At 40.6% G+C, this 16,212-nt stretch overlaps 1 pseudogene; it reads right to left on the bottom strand.

Annotated features, from left to right (window-relative positions):
* Window positions 1–10,449: 10,449 nt before the first annotated feature.
* On the bottom strand, window positions 10,450–11,293 carry LOC135672468 (momilactone A synthase-like; annotated as a pseudogene).
* Between the last annotated feature and the right edge of the window lie 4,919 nt (window positions 11,294–16,212).

Here is a 16,212-nt window from a genome sequence, read left to right as displayed (position 1 = left end):
AAACTCGTTCTTCTTTCAAAAATTTCTGTGCTAACGCCGCTTTCCTTTCTCAAATTGAACCTAAATGCATTGACGAAGCCTTAAAAGAAGATTTTTTGATCATTGCAATGCAAGAAGAATTGAACCAATTTGAGAGGAATGAGGTATGGAAGCTTGTTCCTAGACCAAGTGACCACTTAGTCATAGGTACTAAGTGGGTCTTTAGAAACAAGCAAGACGAAAATGGTATCGTGGTTAGAAACAAGGCTAGATTAGTGGCCATTTGGGTTTCAACCAAGAAGAAGGTATCGATTACGAAGAAACTTTCGCTCCCGTGGCTCGATTAGAAGCCATAAGGATGCTCCTTGCCTATGCTAGTAGTAATAATTTTAAACTATTTCAAATGGATGTTAAAAGTGCTTTCTTGAATGGTTTTATTTCCGAAGAAGTATTTGTCGAACAACCTCCCGGATTTGAAAATTCTCTTCTTCCTAATAATGTATTCAAATTGACTAAAGCTCTCTATGGCTTAAAACAAGCTCCTAGAGCTTGGTATGAAAGGCTTAGCTCCTTTCTTATTTTAAATAATTTTACCAAAGACAAGGTTGATACTACATTGTTTATTAAACATTTTGAAAATAATTTTCTTATTGTGCAAATTTATGTTGACGATATTGTGTTTGGCTCTTCGGATGAATCACTATGTGAATCATTTGCCAAATGTATGAGTCTTGAATTTGAAATGAGTTTAATGGGTGAATTAACTTTCTTTTTGGGATTACAAATCAAACAACTTAGTGATGGTATATTTCTTAACCAATCAAAATATACATTAGAATTGTTAAAACGATTTAACATGGATAATTCAAAAGCAATAAACACCCCTATGAGTACTGCGACTAAGTTAGATATGGATGAAAATGGTGAAAGTTTCGATCAAAAAACATATAGGGGAATGATAGGTAGTCTACTCTACCTCACTGCGACTAGACCGGATATTATGTTTAGTGTAGGACTTTGCGCTAGGTTTCAATCTAATCCTAAATTATCTCATCTTAAGAGTGTTAAAAGAATATTTAGGTATCTTAAAGGAACTCCAAATTTAGGATTGTGGTATCCAAAATCTGAAAAATTCGATCTAATAGCTTATGCAGATGCCGATTTTGGCGGATGCAGGATAGATAGAAAAAGTACATCCGGAACATGCCAATTTTTAGGACATGCACTTGTTTCTTGGACTTCCAAGAAACAAAATTCAGTTGCACTATCTACGGCGGAAGCCGAATACATTGCTGCAAGTGCATGTTATGCACAAGTAATTTGGATGAAAAATACATTAGAAGACTATGGAATTCACCTTGAAAATATTCCCATAAAATGCGATAATACCAGTGCCATATGCCTTACTAAAAATCCAATTCAGCACTCTAGACCTAAGCACATCGACGTTAGGCATCATTTCATACGCAATCATGTTCTTAACAATGATGTTGTTCTAGAATTCATTGACACAAAGCATCAATTAGCAGATATATTTACAAAAGCTTTGAATGAAGACCAATTTGAATTCATCCGAAGGGAATTAGGCATGCTAAATTGTCCCTAAAATGAACTTCACAAAAAGGACTCGTTCTATTCCCTTCGTTTATGAATTTGAATTCTTCCTTCTTCTTCAATTCAAAATGATCCATTAAAGTATAAATTATGATCTTGAGGGAAGAAGCTAAAGAGGAAGAAAATTATTTTTTTCTTCTTTCCTCCGCATGATGCTAGCGGTGGCACCGCCAAATCCGGCGGTTGCACCGACTGGCGCTCGGGCGCCAGGCGGTGACACCGACCAGTTTGGCGGTGACACCGACCGAGTCACCCTTTTAACCCGAGGGGTTAGGGCCGGCGGTGACACCGCCCCCAACCCGAAGAAAGACCTCTCAAAACCCTCTCCCATTCCCTCTAACCCTCATTCTAATTCTTAGAAACATTGGAGAAGGATTCTTGGTGGTCCAAGCTTTCCATCTCTCAACATAATCTCCACAAGGTAACACTTGAAATCCCTCTTTTCTTTTCTCTTTCTCTTGCTTATTTTTCACAATTTCATCATCATGTTGTCTAGAAAATGGCTCCTAAGAGATCAAAAGGAATAAGGATTGAAGGAGATTCATATAACCATGACCTTTTTAGATCAAAAGAGGTAGCCCTTAGCTTTCCAAAATTTGAAACACAATGTGTCCATAAAGGAAAATATGTTGATTTGGATGAACTAGAGGACTTAGAACCCATTAGGTGGTTTGCACACCTAGAAGCTCTACCTCTACTACAAATAGATGAACCAATCTATCCACGGTTAGTGAGATTGTTCTATGCCAACCTATATGAAAACAATGATAGCCTAAGCACTTACATTCTAGGAACACCCATTAGAATATTTGACAGCACCATTTGTGAGCTAATTGGCATAACTGAAAAAGATAGGGGATGCTATTTTAAAGGTAAATGGGACGTAAAAAAAATAGGAGCAACCTATTCCGAAGCCGTGAAAACAATTTTTGCAAATCCAAACCTTGACTTCCTACCCAAGAGCTGTGAACACTTAATGCCTTTCAACTCTAAAATTCTTCATCACATTATAACAAGCATCATATTCCCCAAACAATTTCATCTTGACGAAGTAAGTCAATTAGAGATAGGAACCATGTATTGGATTATGACCGGTCAGCATAATTGTTTCGGGTACTTGATTCGCCAACACATGCAAGAAATTATGACTAAAGATACTATATTGCCATATGGGAGGTTAATCACTAGAATTCTTCATGCCTATGACATTTGCATTCCACCCGATGAAGAATCTATTCAAAATGATCGATATAACATAATAAATAAAAACCTGCTGAAAAAACTTAGGTGCACTTTTAGCAATGGCATATGGGTTAGGCAGCCTAGAAGGACGGATCCAATTCCTACACCAATAGAACAACCCGAAACACCAATTCTTATGGGAAATGAATCTCCTCCTCCTAGTCCCTTTGGAGCAGCACCTTCAGCTCCTGTTTCCTCCTCTGAAGATATCATTATGGCGGAGCTATCTCAGATCAAATCACAGCAAGAACAAATTCAGAATCAACAAGTTGAAATTTTGAAGACACTACGACAGATGAATGAAAAAATAGATATCATGTATCAGCACTGTGGATTACCTCCTAAGGATTAAATTGATGTATCTTTTTATTCTGTTCTGTTTGCTTTTAAAAACAAGTTCATGTTTGTCATCGATTGTACGATAACTGATCTTTCCTTTAGATAACTACTGTCTTAATCTGCATAGATGATGATGTCTTTTGGATAAACTATTTCTGGCAAATTTGAATGATGAACTTTGATAAATGCTAAACCTTTTTCTATGATCATCAATTAGCTGGCTTGTCTCTTTTTGTTGATGACAAAGGGGGAGAAGTGATGACTTACACCAGAACGATAGCATGACTAATATGAATTACAAAAACTTATGTGATATGAATGTCTTATATGACTTGCAAATCCTTGAAAATATCACAAGATTGATATCATGAAATTTATATTGAAAATCTTTATCTTCTGTGTGATATGAATGTCTTATATGACTTGCAAATCCTTGAAAATATCACAAGATTGATATCATGAAATTTATATTGAAAATCTTTATCTTCTGTCGTAGCAAAATTCGTCCCGTATCATTTAACTTATGATTTTCATCGAAGTTTCGTACTTACTATTGTTTAATGAGGATAACGATAAAGTTCTACGATTAGAACTTATCGGGTTATGCTTGAATCCAATGGGATGGAATTCAAGTGTTTTTTATCTTCTCATAATATGGCATATAGATAGGGGGAGTTATGTTTAACTCCGTCATCAATTGATTGTCATCATCAAAAAGGGGGAGATTGTTGAATCTCGGATTTTGATGATATAATCAATTGGTGGGTTAATTGATCTAATCCATATTATTGAGTTAAGTGTGCAGGATTAACTACGATAACCAGAAAACATAAAGCAAGGATACCAGAGTCGAGCTCGATGGGCGTTTAAGAGACCGAAGAATCATCGGAGATGCTGCCGGAACCATCCGAGAAGAAATCGGGAACGTGTCAGAAGTTCGCCGAAGAAATCGTCGGAGGCTCGCGGAGATCACCGAGAAGGCTCGGCTACTCGTTAAAGTCATCACAAAGATTGGGAGCTTGTAGGGAGTCCGTCGGAAGAAGTTCGTCGGAAAGCTCGCCGGAACAAGACTCGACGTTCGCGGTTGAAAATTTGCTTAAGATGTTTTTGTGTTATGTAGTTCACTTGTAATTAGGATTAGGATTAAGAAATAATCCTATATCCTGGTTAGGGGCCAACTGGGCCCAAAGTCAGATTTGGTTTGGGCTAAAATTAAGCCAAACCAATGAATCGGAGAGCCAAGCGGTGGCACCGCCTGGCTGGGCGGTGAAACCGCCCAGCACCCGAGAGCTGGGCGGTGACACCTCCTTGGCTGGGCGGTTGCACCGTCCAGCACCCGAGCGTTGGGCGGTGGCACCGCCTGACTAGGCGGTGGCACCGCCTGACTGGGCGGTGGCACCTCCAGCACTGGGAACCCTAAGAGAATTCAAATTTTGAAGCCCAAAATTTGAATCCTCTTGAGGCCTATAAATACCCCTCAAATCTCAGCTGAGGTTACAACTTTTGAGAAGCATTTTTGATTGAGAGAAAAGTCTTAGAAAGTCTTAGCAAGTCTTGTTTTCAATTTGCTAGAGAGTTCTCCTCCTCCTTTCTTATTGAAAATTTGTAAGAGGTTGAGCTGCTTGTAAAAGGTTGTAAGAGGGGTGTTTACCCTTCCATTTCAAGAGACTTGCTAGTGGAAGGTGGGAGCCTCATCGAAGAGGGGCCTCGCAAGTGGAGTAGGTCATTTGACCGAACCACTCTAAAAATCGGCGTAATCTCTGGTTTGCTTTTTATTATTGTCATTTACATTACTGCAAATCTTCTTATTGCTTTAATTCCTCATTACTCTTGCTGCGCAACTTTAAGAATACACCTTCAAGTTAAATTTCTCAAGTTTCGTTCTTAACGTACGAAAGATTTTGATTAAAATCGAAGTTTTAATCCGCTGCACTAATTCACCCCCCCCCCCCTCTTAGTACCGCTCCGATCCTAACAATGTCATGCTATCATAATTAATCCTGCATATGTAAAAATACACTTCGATTTAGACAATTAATACTAAGCATGAATCATGTTGTCCGACATTCAATTGGTCTCTTGACGCTTCGTCCAATTCTTCGGTGCATCGTTCTCTCTTGCGGACTATTGCCCAATCGGCCAGTTGACTCCGCAACTCTGATATCCTTAGCGCAATATCCGCTTTTCTTGGTTCGATGCCCGAATCCATGGCTCGAAGTCTTCTGTCGATACGTCGACCGATCCACCGGCTCAACATCCAATCTTCTGACTTGTTTTCCCTCGACCTAACATTATTCTTCCTGCTTTAATTATCTCATCATGATTGAAATATTATGTGTCACTCAAAACACAGATTAAATTATAAACACTTATCAATTGATTTTATCATCAAAATTCGAGATTCAACATATCATGCCAGGAATGTTTATAATGAAAAAACCTAAAATTAGAGGAGATTTAAATGATCATATTGTGAAAGCATATGATAAATATAAAGGGGATATGATAGCTTTGGTTACAAGGAAAAAAATAAAGATGGTGATATGATTTTAAATTTTATAATTTAGTACGATCTTATAATTATAGAGATGCACAGTTAGTTATATATAAGAGATGAACATTTAGTTATTTATAACTTAATGGCACATGATTTGCGTGATATATAGGAGACGCTGAATGCTTGGTATTCAACTTCAATTGTAGACCGTGTGACTATCTTTTACTTCTCAAAACTCCAATTGATTGGATTAGCTTCAAGGAAAATAATATACCCCAAAATGAATGTTATATCATTAAAGTTCTCTACCCAATCAACATCGACAAAGGCATAGTGATGAAGTGGAGAGTGGTTGCAGAGAAAGAAGCCTTGATTGAGGGTCCCTTTAAGATATTACAAAATTCGTTTGACTATAGACCAATATATAATAGATGGTCGATGCATAAATTATGATAATTTATTGACTACAAATGTGATGTCTGGATGGATGAGAGCTTAGTACTATAAAGAATTAAGTATTTGTCGGTATTGAGTAGGATCCGAGGGCTTCCATCACATAATTTGAGTGATTCACTAGTAGAGAGGAGAGTTGTAACCTATTTAGCCTCTTATATATTCATATTTAATAATAGATCTTAAATATATTTTTTTGTGATTAGAAGAGTCCTGAAGATATAAATGTTGCTTCCACTGCCATGAAGTAACTTAAAGTTCCTAAATCTTTGAGAGAGAATCAATCTGCCAATTGCCTGAGGAAAAAACCTTGATCTCCATAGGATTATTGCCCATAGTAATAATGTCATCCACATACATCAAAAGATATATTGTACCTCCATTTTGTTATCCTAGAAATAGTAAGGCATTAGATTTGGAGTTGATGAATCCAATTAATGTAAAAAACGAGCAAGTTTAGTGTACCAAGCTCTTGAAGCTTGACAAAGTCTATAAATAGCTTTTTATAATATACAAACATGTCTTGGATATTAAGGATAGATGAAGCTAAGAGATTGTTGTATAAAGATTGTTGAATCTCGGATTTTGATGATGAAGTCAATTGTCATTTGTTGTCTAATGTATGTGTTGAGATAAATGTGCAGGATTAACTACGATGAAAGTAAGACATGTAGCAGGAGTTGCGCCGGAGTCATGACAATGATCACGTTGGGAGTTCGAGAGCTCAACGGAAGTTCGGACAATCGTCGGAGGTTCTGCGGGAACAAATCCGAGAAGTCCAGAAGCTTGCCAAAGGAGCTCGTCGGAACTTGCCAAGTGGATCGTCGTAGTCCAGGAGTTTGCCGAAAGTCTGTAGGAGCATCACCGAGGGTTCATCGGATGATCGACGGAAGTTCGCCGGAAACTCACCGGAAGAAGCGAGTGACGCACCGAAGCAAGCTGCAGAATATGTCTTAGGAAATAATCGTAGTTAGCACTTTGATTAAATTAGAAATGGGAGGTGATCCCATTAGCTTAATCCTGGGGCAATTGGGCCCCTGAAGAACTCAAATTGGGTCGAATGGTTCAACCCATTCGGACCCAGGTTGCTGTGGGAAGTGCAACCGCCCAGGCAGGGAGGTAGCACCGCCCAGGCTATGTCTCCCAGCGAGACTGGGTGGTGCAACCGCCCCAGCCAAGAGGTGCAACCACCCAGGGCTCAGTCTCCGAGCGAGACTGGGCGGTGCAACCTCCTCTATCAGGAGGTAGCACCGCCAGAGCTCAAGTTTCGAGCTCTGCCAGGCGGTGCAACCTCTCCAGTCAGGCGGTGCAACCGCCTGAGCTCGGTCTTCGAGCTTTGGCAGAGAGGTGCAACCGCCCCTGACAGAGGTAGCACCGCCCAGAGGCTCAGTCTTCGAGCTCTGCCAGGCGGTGCAACCTCTCCAGTCAGGAGGTGCAACCGCCTGATCCCGGAATTCCGGGATTTGATCGTTTTGAGCTCCAAATTTGAACTGGGTTGGGGCCTATAAATACCCCACCCATTCAGCACTGAAAAGATACAGACCTACACCGAATTCTTGATCTTTTCTGTGATTCTACGAGCTCAAATTTGTGTAAAGTCCAAAAGTTCTCCTCTTTCTGTTCTTCAAGTCTTGAGTTGTAAAGAGAGGAGAGAAAGGTTCTGTAAGGGTTGTCTCCTGATCCCGTCAAAAGGAGTGAAACTGTAAAAGGGCAGTTGGCCTTCGCCTATTGAAGGAAGGCCCCTAGTTGATGTCGGTGACCTCGTCGGTGGAGGAAGCCAAAAGTGGAGTAGGCCAAGACTGACCGAACAACTCTAAATCTCTGGTTTGCTTTTATTTTGAGCACTTTATCATTACTGCAAACCTCCTACATAGCTACTGCTCTTCTGCGCTTTTACGAACGAGTTTCTTTACAATTTACGTTTATGTCTTGATTCCACTTGTAACTGCAAACTGTCTTCTGTGCTTTTACGAACGAGTTTCTTTGCAGTTTACATTTACGTTTTGATTCTATTTATAACTGCAAACTGTCTTCTGCAATTTTTACGAACGAGTTTCAAGGTTTAGACGAAAATATGCATTTAGACGTAAAACTGCATTTAGACATAAATCGGCTTTCCTCGTACAATCATCAGATTTCAGTTTACGTTTACGTCTTGATTTTAACTGCATACTGCCTTCTGCGAGTTTACAAACGAGTTTCAAAGTTCAGACGTAAATCTGTGTTTAGACGTAAATCTGCGTTTAGACGTAAATCTGCTTTTTGCAGATTACTTTTTGAGCTGTACAATAGCAGCACACTGTCTTTATACTTCTGCTTAAACTGCTTTTGATCTAAACAAGTGATTTACGAATCGGCACTTAGACGTAAACCTGTTTCTTCGTACGAACGTCGGATTTCAGTTTGCGCCGATATTCTGGTTTTCTTCATAGTTGCAAACTGCCTGCATAGATTGACTGCAATCTTGCTTAGTATCAACTTTCATATAGAGCTGTCTTTATCGTTCAAGCGCAGCTTTCGATTTTAATCGTACAAAGTTATCCGCTGCATTAATTCACCCCCCCCCCCCCCCCCCCCCTCTTAGTGCTCTCGATCCTAACAAAGATGTCTTCAGTTAGAGTCCTCTATAAAAAGGTATTGTTAATATCCAATTGTCATAAGTGTCAACCTTTTATGATAGCCAAACTCAAGATAAGTTGGATTGTTATGAGTTTAACAACCGGACTAAATGTCTCTAGGAAGCCAATACCAAGTCGTTGATAAAACCCTTTGGCTACTAGTCGTACTTTATATCTGGCAATGGATCCATTTGGGTTCCGCTTAATTCAAAAAATCTACTTACACTCGATATTTTATATGTGATGAAAGGGTACAAGGGTACAAAGGTTCATATAGAGTCATGTAAAGACTTTTGGGCTTGAGTAAATATGGTGGGTTCAATGGTCTTACGTAAGGATTTTGTGGCAGTACGAAGGTCAAGGACTTTATACAGTTTAAAAATATCATTTTTTTAGTGTGTTATCATTGGACGCCCAAGGGTTATGAGATTATTAAGAAATCTAATTAGGTGCTAACTACGAAATCTAAGACATTTACTAAGCTAAACAAGTCCTTATATCTTGGTTTCTTCCGGCAAGCTTCCGGTGATCTTTCGGCGAACTTTCGATGAACTCTCGGGCAATATTCCAACGGACTCCCAATAAGCTCTTGGACTTCACAACGATCTTCTTTGCGAGTTCTGACGAGCTCCTTTGGCAAGCACCTAGACTTCTCGGTTGGTTCCTACAGAACTTCCGACGAATGTCTGGACTTCCGATGAACTCTCGAACCCCCAACGAAATCATGTCCTTGACTCCTAGACATCAGTTTGCTTTATGTCATGCTATCGTAGTTAATCCTGAATATGTAAAAATACACTTCGATTTAGACAATTAATACTAAGCATGAATCATGTTGTCCGGCATTTCATTGGTCTCTTGACGCTTCGTCCGATTCTTCGGCGCATCGTCCTCTCTTGCGGCCTATTGCCCAATCGGCCAGTTGACTCCGCAACTCTGATATCCTTAGCGCAATATTCGCTCTTCTTGGTTCGATGCCCGAATCCATGGCTCGAAGTCTTTTGTCGATACGTCGACCGATCCACCGGCTCAACGTCCAATCTTCTGACATGTTTTCCCCCGACCTAATATGATTCTTCCTGCTTTAATTGTCTCATCCTGATCGAAGTATTATGTGTCACTCAAAACACAGATTAAATCATAAATACTTATCAATTGATTTTATAATCAAAATCCGAGATTCAACATATCATGCCAGGAATGTTTATAATGAAAAAACCTAAAATTAGAGGAGATTTAAATGATCATATTGTGAAAGCATATGATAAATATAAAGGAGACATGATAGCTTTGGTTACGAGGAAAAAAATAAAGATGGTGATATGATTTTAAATTTTATAATTTAGTACGATCTTATAATTATAGAGATGCACATTTAGTTATATATAAGAGATGAACATTTAGTTATTTATAACTTAATGGCACATGATTTGCGTGATATATAGGAGACGCTGAATGCTTGGTATTCATGACTAAATGGGTGTGCTTAAGACTGCTGTTGTATTTGATGCAGTCTTTTAATGCTAGTGTGGGATATTATAAATCTTCTGAGTCATAGCTACCTTTGTTTATGGAAGGCTTCAATGAACTATTATTGGTTTTGCAGTCTGGTACGGTCGTGGAGGATGCCAATTGGTGAATGCCTAAACCAACGTAAGTTTCACACCAAGCAAAGACTACTGGCAGAATGTTGATTCCTGCGTTAACAGTTCATTTCCCTCATCACTTATTGCAAGCAATTGCAGAAGCTGTCTGCATCGCTGGATGGCTACCACCTCTTGGTCACGGTGAACCCTCCGTCGACCAGAAGGTTGTGCCCGGTGACGTACCTTGACTCATCGCTGCCCAAGTAAAGCACCGCCTCGGCCAGGTCCTGCGCCTTCAGCATCGTGCCCTTGAGGTTGGCCGTCGCCTCCACCAGCCTTTCCAGCTCCTCATCGTCGGTGAAGCCCAACGCCGTCTTCGCCATCGGCGTCGCCACTGCGTGCGGTGACACGCAGTTCGCGCGCACCCGAAACGGCCCCAACTCCGCCGCGGCACACCGCATCAGCCCCACCACCGCGTGCTTCGAGCACGTGTACGCCGGCGACGCTAGCCCCCCCATCACCGACGCCGCGCTCGCCGTCGTCACGATGCTGCCTGCGCGCGCCGGCGCCATGACGCGCGCCGCGTGCTTCGTCCCCAGGTAGACGCCAAGCACGTTGACGGCCACCACCTTCTCGAAGGCCGACTTCTCGCAGTTGAGGAAGCCACTGCTCAAATCGTCGACGACGCCCGCGTTGTTGAACATGATGTCGAGCTTCCCATGGAGGGAGACGGCGGTGTCGACGGCGTGCTTGACGTCGGCCTCAATGGTGACGTCGCAGTGGACGTAGGAGGCGACGGCGGGACCAAGGTCGGCACAGAGAGAGTGGCCCTTGTCGTCCTGGATGTCCACGACCACGACTCACGCCCCATGTTGAGCGAACAGCTTGGCCGTGCACTCGCCGATGCCGCTGGCGCCGCAGGTGATCAGGGCGACCTTGCCTTCGAGCCTGCGCAACAGATCAACTCAGAGGTATTCCTGGCAAGCGATTGCAGAACCACAAACCTATCGTCTAAACAACATCTAAGATGAAGCAGGTTCAAGAACACTAAACCTAACCGATCAAAAGTCTAAATCACATACATAAACAAAGAGAGAATAAGAAAAAAAGATTGTGATAGTGGCAAAAACAGAGACCTTCTTCCTATTGATGAGAGAATGGAGGTGCTTCCCATCTTAGTATATTGCTAGGTTGCTGTATTGTGTGATGCACTCATCGAGTGTCTGAAGAGAATATATGATCCAATCAGGAGGAGCACATGCCATCAAAAGTCGGCCATTATCCAATTTCTTCTCATGCCCGTGTTATCATTATTATTATTATTATTATTTTTTTAATTTACTTAATGTTGGGATGATAGCCCATATTCAGCCCACGTGGGCTAGGGCAGCCCACAACCCACACCCTTAACCTAACCCTAATTAAGATTAGGGGGGTGTGGTGGCTGCGTTTTAGAAGCAGAAAAAGGCTATAAAAAGGAAGCACGAGGCAGATCTTGAGTGCCACGGGATTCCAAAGAGAAGAAGGAGAACAAGGCAGAAAAGGAAGAGAAAGAAAAGGAAGAAGACAAGGACAACACAGAGAGACTGTTCTCAATCATCTAGCTGTGTTCTCATCTCAGGTTAGATCAAATCTATAGTAGACTCTTGCTGTGATTACTTGGGGAGGTTTTAGATATTGTGGGCAGTGACGTGATCCTTGTATCCCAGTTATTCTCTTGTGGTTGTTGCTTGGGTTTTGGGCAAGAGATTCAGATTTGTATATTCATTATTCTTATAGTGGATTATCTCTAGTTTGCCCCATGGTTTTTATCCTTCACATTGAAGGGGTTTTCCACGTATATCTTCGTGTTCTGTTTGATTGTGTTTCCATTTTATTCCGCTGCGTATTATGGTCTTCTAGTATTTGTTCATATACAAAGGTTATTCCTCTTTATATCCCCATCAACTGGTATCCAAGCGGGGTTTTGGTGATTTAATTTTTGTATTTGAACATAGAGGCCAGTAATATTTCTCGCATGATTAGTTTGAATGGAAACAATTGGATGATATGGAAACCAAGAATGGAAGATCTCTTGTATTACAAAGATTTGTATGGACCTTTGCAAGGGGATAGTGCAAAACCTACAACTATGACAGATGATGAGTGGAAGAGGTTAGATCAAAAAATAATTGGGTTTATTAGACAATGGCTTGATGATAGTGTCTTTCACCATGTTTCTATTGAAATTTCTGCATATTCTTTTTGGAAAAAATTGGAAAGTCTCTATGAAAGAAAAACAGCTCGCAACAAAGCTTTTTTGATCAGAAAACTTGTGAACCTAAAATATAGAGAGGGTGCTTCTATTGCTAAGTATTTGAATGAAATGTAGAGTATTACTAACCAGTTATCCTCTATGAAAATGTCTCTTGATGATGAGTTGCAGGCATTGTTTCTTCTCAGTTCATTACCAGAAAGTTGGGAGACACTGGTGGTTTCCCTTAGTAATTCTGCGCCAGATGGTATTGTCACTATGAGTCAAGTAACAAGCAGTTTGTTCAATGAGGAGTTGAGAAAAAAGAGTTCGGCAACATCTTAGAATGATTCACAAGCACTTATCTCAGAGAACAGAGGAAGGTCAAAGTCTAGAAGCAGTTCACGTATGGGTAGGAGCAAGTCAAGATCAAGAAAAGATATTGTTTGCTATAACTGTGGTGAGAAAGGACATTACAAGAACCAATGTAAGCAACCTAAGAAGAACAAGAAAAAGGGAAAAGAAGTGGAGTCTATAGAGTCAAAGGATAATACTACAGCTATAGTGCAGGGTGGTGATTATTTGATTTTGTCTCCTTCTGATTATATTTTTTCTTGTGTGTGTCAGGATCTTGAGTGGGTGATTGACACAGGTGCTTCTTATCATGCTACACCTCGGAGAGAGTTTTTTGCTACATACAGGTTTGGAAACTTTGGTGTTGTCAAGATGGGCAATTATGGCACAGCAGACATCATTGGCATGGGTGATATCCATTTAAAGACCAACCTTGGCTGCAAGTTGGTACTTAAGGATGTGAGGCATGTGGTTGACTTGAGGCTGAATTTAATTTCAGTTGGAAGACTAGATGATGAAGAGTATGAAAGCAGATTTCACAGAGGCCAATGGAAGCTCAGTAAGGGTTCTTTTGTTATAGCTAGTGGAAAGAAATGTCATACTTTGTACAGGTTGCAGGCTAAAGCTTATGGTGAGCAGTTAAATGCTACAGAGAAAGACTTCAGTATGGAGTTGTGGCATAGGCGATTGGGACACATGAGCGAGAAGGGGCTGCAAGCTCTTTCCAAGAGAGAGGTATTACCAGATCTCAGAGGTATACATCTGAACCCTTGTATTGATTGTTTGGCTGATAAACAACATAGAGTTTCATTTGCTAGTGCTGCTTTATCTAGAAAAATGTATGTCTTAGACCGTGTTTATACAGATGTATGTGGTCCTTTGAGGACAAAAACTCCTGGTGGATCTGTTGATGTTCTTGGTATAAGTGGTGCACTTTATTTTGTCACTTTTATAAATGATTTTTCCAGGAAAGTTTGGGCCTATGCTTTGAAGATCAAAGACCAGGTTATTAATGTCTTCAAAGAGTTTCATGCCAGGGTTGAAAGGGAGACAGAAAGGAAATTGAAATGCATAAGATCAGATAATGGTGGTGAGTATACGGGATTGTTTAATGACTATTGCAGGTCACATGGGATCCAACATGAGATGATAGTTCCTGGTACACCTCAGCATAATGCAATTGCAGAGAGGATGAACCGCACCATCATGGAAAAGATCAGATGTATGCTTTCACAGGCCAAGCTACCCAAAAGGTTTTGGGATGAGGCTTTGAGGACTGCAGTTGATGTGATCAACTTATCACCATGTACAGCCCTTGATGGTGATGTTGCAGAGCATGTATGGTCAGAGAAAGATGTTTCCTACAGGCATTTGAGAGTATTTGGTTGTCGCGCATTTGCACATATTCCAGACAATGAGAGGTCCAAGCTAGATGGTAAGTCTAAAGAATGTATTTTTCTTAGTTACTCACATGATCAGTTTGGTTATAGGCTTTGGGATCCAGAAAAGCAGAAGGTGTTCAGGAGCAGAGATGTGGTCTTCTTTGAGGATCAAACCTTTGAGGATTTGAAGAAGAAGGCACCAGCCAAGACTTCTGCAGAAGGATTAGCATATTGTGACCTAGTTATTCCTCCAGTATATCAGGGTGATGGGGGAGATGTGCAGGAAAATAGTGTAGAGCTTGATATTGATTTACCTGCAGGACATGTTGAGCAAGAAGAAGTAGGAGAGCAAGTTCCCGCAGAACCTCAGTTGAGAAGATCTTCTAGACAACGTCAACCTTCCAGAATATACCCTACAGATGAGTATGTGATGCTTACTGATGCAGGTGAACCAGAGAGTTACCAGGAAGCAGTTGAGAGTGAGCAGAAAGAGAAGTGGTTAGTTGCTATGCAGGAAGAGATGGATGCTCTTTAGAAGAACCACACTTATGATTTGGTGTTGCTACTAAATAGAATGAAGGCCTTGAAGAACAAGTGGGTTTTTAGGTTGAAGACTCAAGAATATTGTTCTCAACCAAAGTACAAAGCTAGATTGGTTGTGAAAGGCTTTGGTCAAAAGAAAGGTATTGACTTTGAAGAGATATTTTCTCCTGTTGTTAAAATGTCTTCTATTCGTGTTGCTCTTGGTATTGCTGCTAGCCAGGACTTGGAGGTTGTGCAGTTAGATGTGAAGACAGCTTTCCTTCATGGTGATTTGGAGGAGGAAATTTATATGGAGCAACCAGAAGGCTTCAAAGTCAAAGGTAAAGATAATTTTGTCTGCAAGTTGAAGAAGAGCTTGTATGGGCTAAAGCAAGCTCCAAGACAGTGGTACAGAAAGTTTGATTCATTTATAACAGAAAATGGATACAAAAGAACGGCTTCAGATCATTGTGTGTACATCAAATGGTTTGGTGAGGATTTTATTATTCTCTTACTTTATATTGATGACATGCTTATTCTTGAGAAAGATATGTCTAAAATTGACAGGTTTAAGAAGGAACTGAGTGAGTCTTTTGCAATAAAAGACATGGGGCAAGCAAAGCAAATACTAGGCATGCAGATTTCCCATGACAGGAAAAATAAGAAGATGTTGTCACAGGAGAAATACATTGAGAAGGTATTGGAAAGATTCAGTATGAGCAATGCAAAACCAATTGGTTCTCCTCTTGCAGGTCACTTCAAGTTGTGCTCAGAACAGAGTCCGTCAAGTGATGAGGAGAAGGAGAAAATGCAAAAGGTTCCTTATGCTTCAGCAGTTGGAAGTTTAATGTATGCAATGGTATGTACGAGGCCAGACATTGCATATGCAGTTGGTGTTAATAGTAGATTTCTTGCAAATCCAGGCAAAGAGCACTGGGCAGCAGTGAAGTGGATTTTTAGATATCTCAGAGAGAGCTCTAAGGTTTGTTTAAGCTTTGGAGGTGGACCACATGTGTTGACAAGTTACACAGATGCAGATATGGCAAGAGATATAGATACGAGAAAGTCTACTTCAGGTTATGTACTTACTTTTGCAGGGGGAGCTGTGTCATGACAATCCAGGTTGCAAAGGTGTATTGCTCTCTCTACCACAGAAGCATAATATATTGCTGCTACAGAGGTATGCAAAGAAATGTTATAGATGAAAGAATTCTTACAAGAATTGGGGCTGGAACAGAAAAATTATGTGGTGCATTATGACAGCTAGAGTGCCATCCATTTATGTAAGAACCCAATGTTTCATTCAAAGTCAAAGCATATAGATGTCAGATACCACTGGATTCGAAATGTATTTGAAGAGAAGCAGTTGCAGCTTCAGAAAATTCATACAGAT

This window comes from Musa acuminata, chromosome BXJ1-4 (assembly GCF_036884655.1).
Source record: "Musa acuminata AAA Group cultivar baxijiao chromosome BXJ1-4, Cavendish_Baxijiao_AAA, whole genome shotgun sequence".
NCBI lineage: Eukaryota > Viridiplantae > Streptophyta > Magnoliopsida > Zingiberales > Musaceae > Musa > Musa acuminata.
This window is presented reverse-complemented; position numbering and strand designations above follow the sequence as displayed.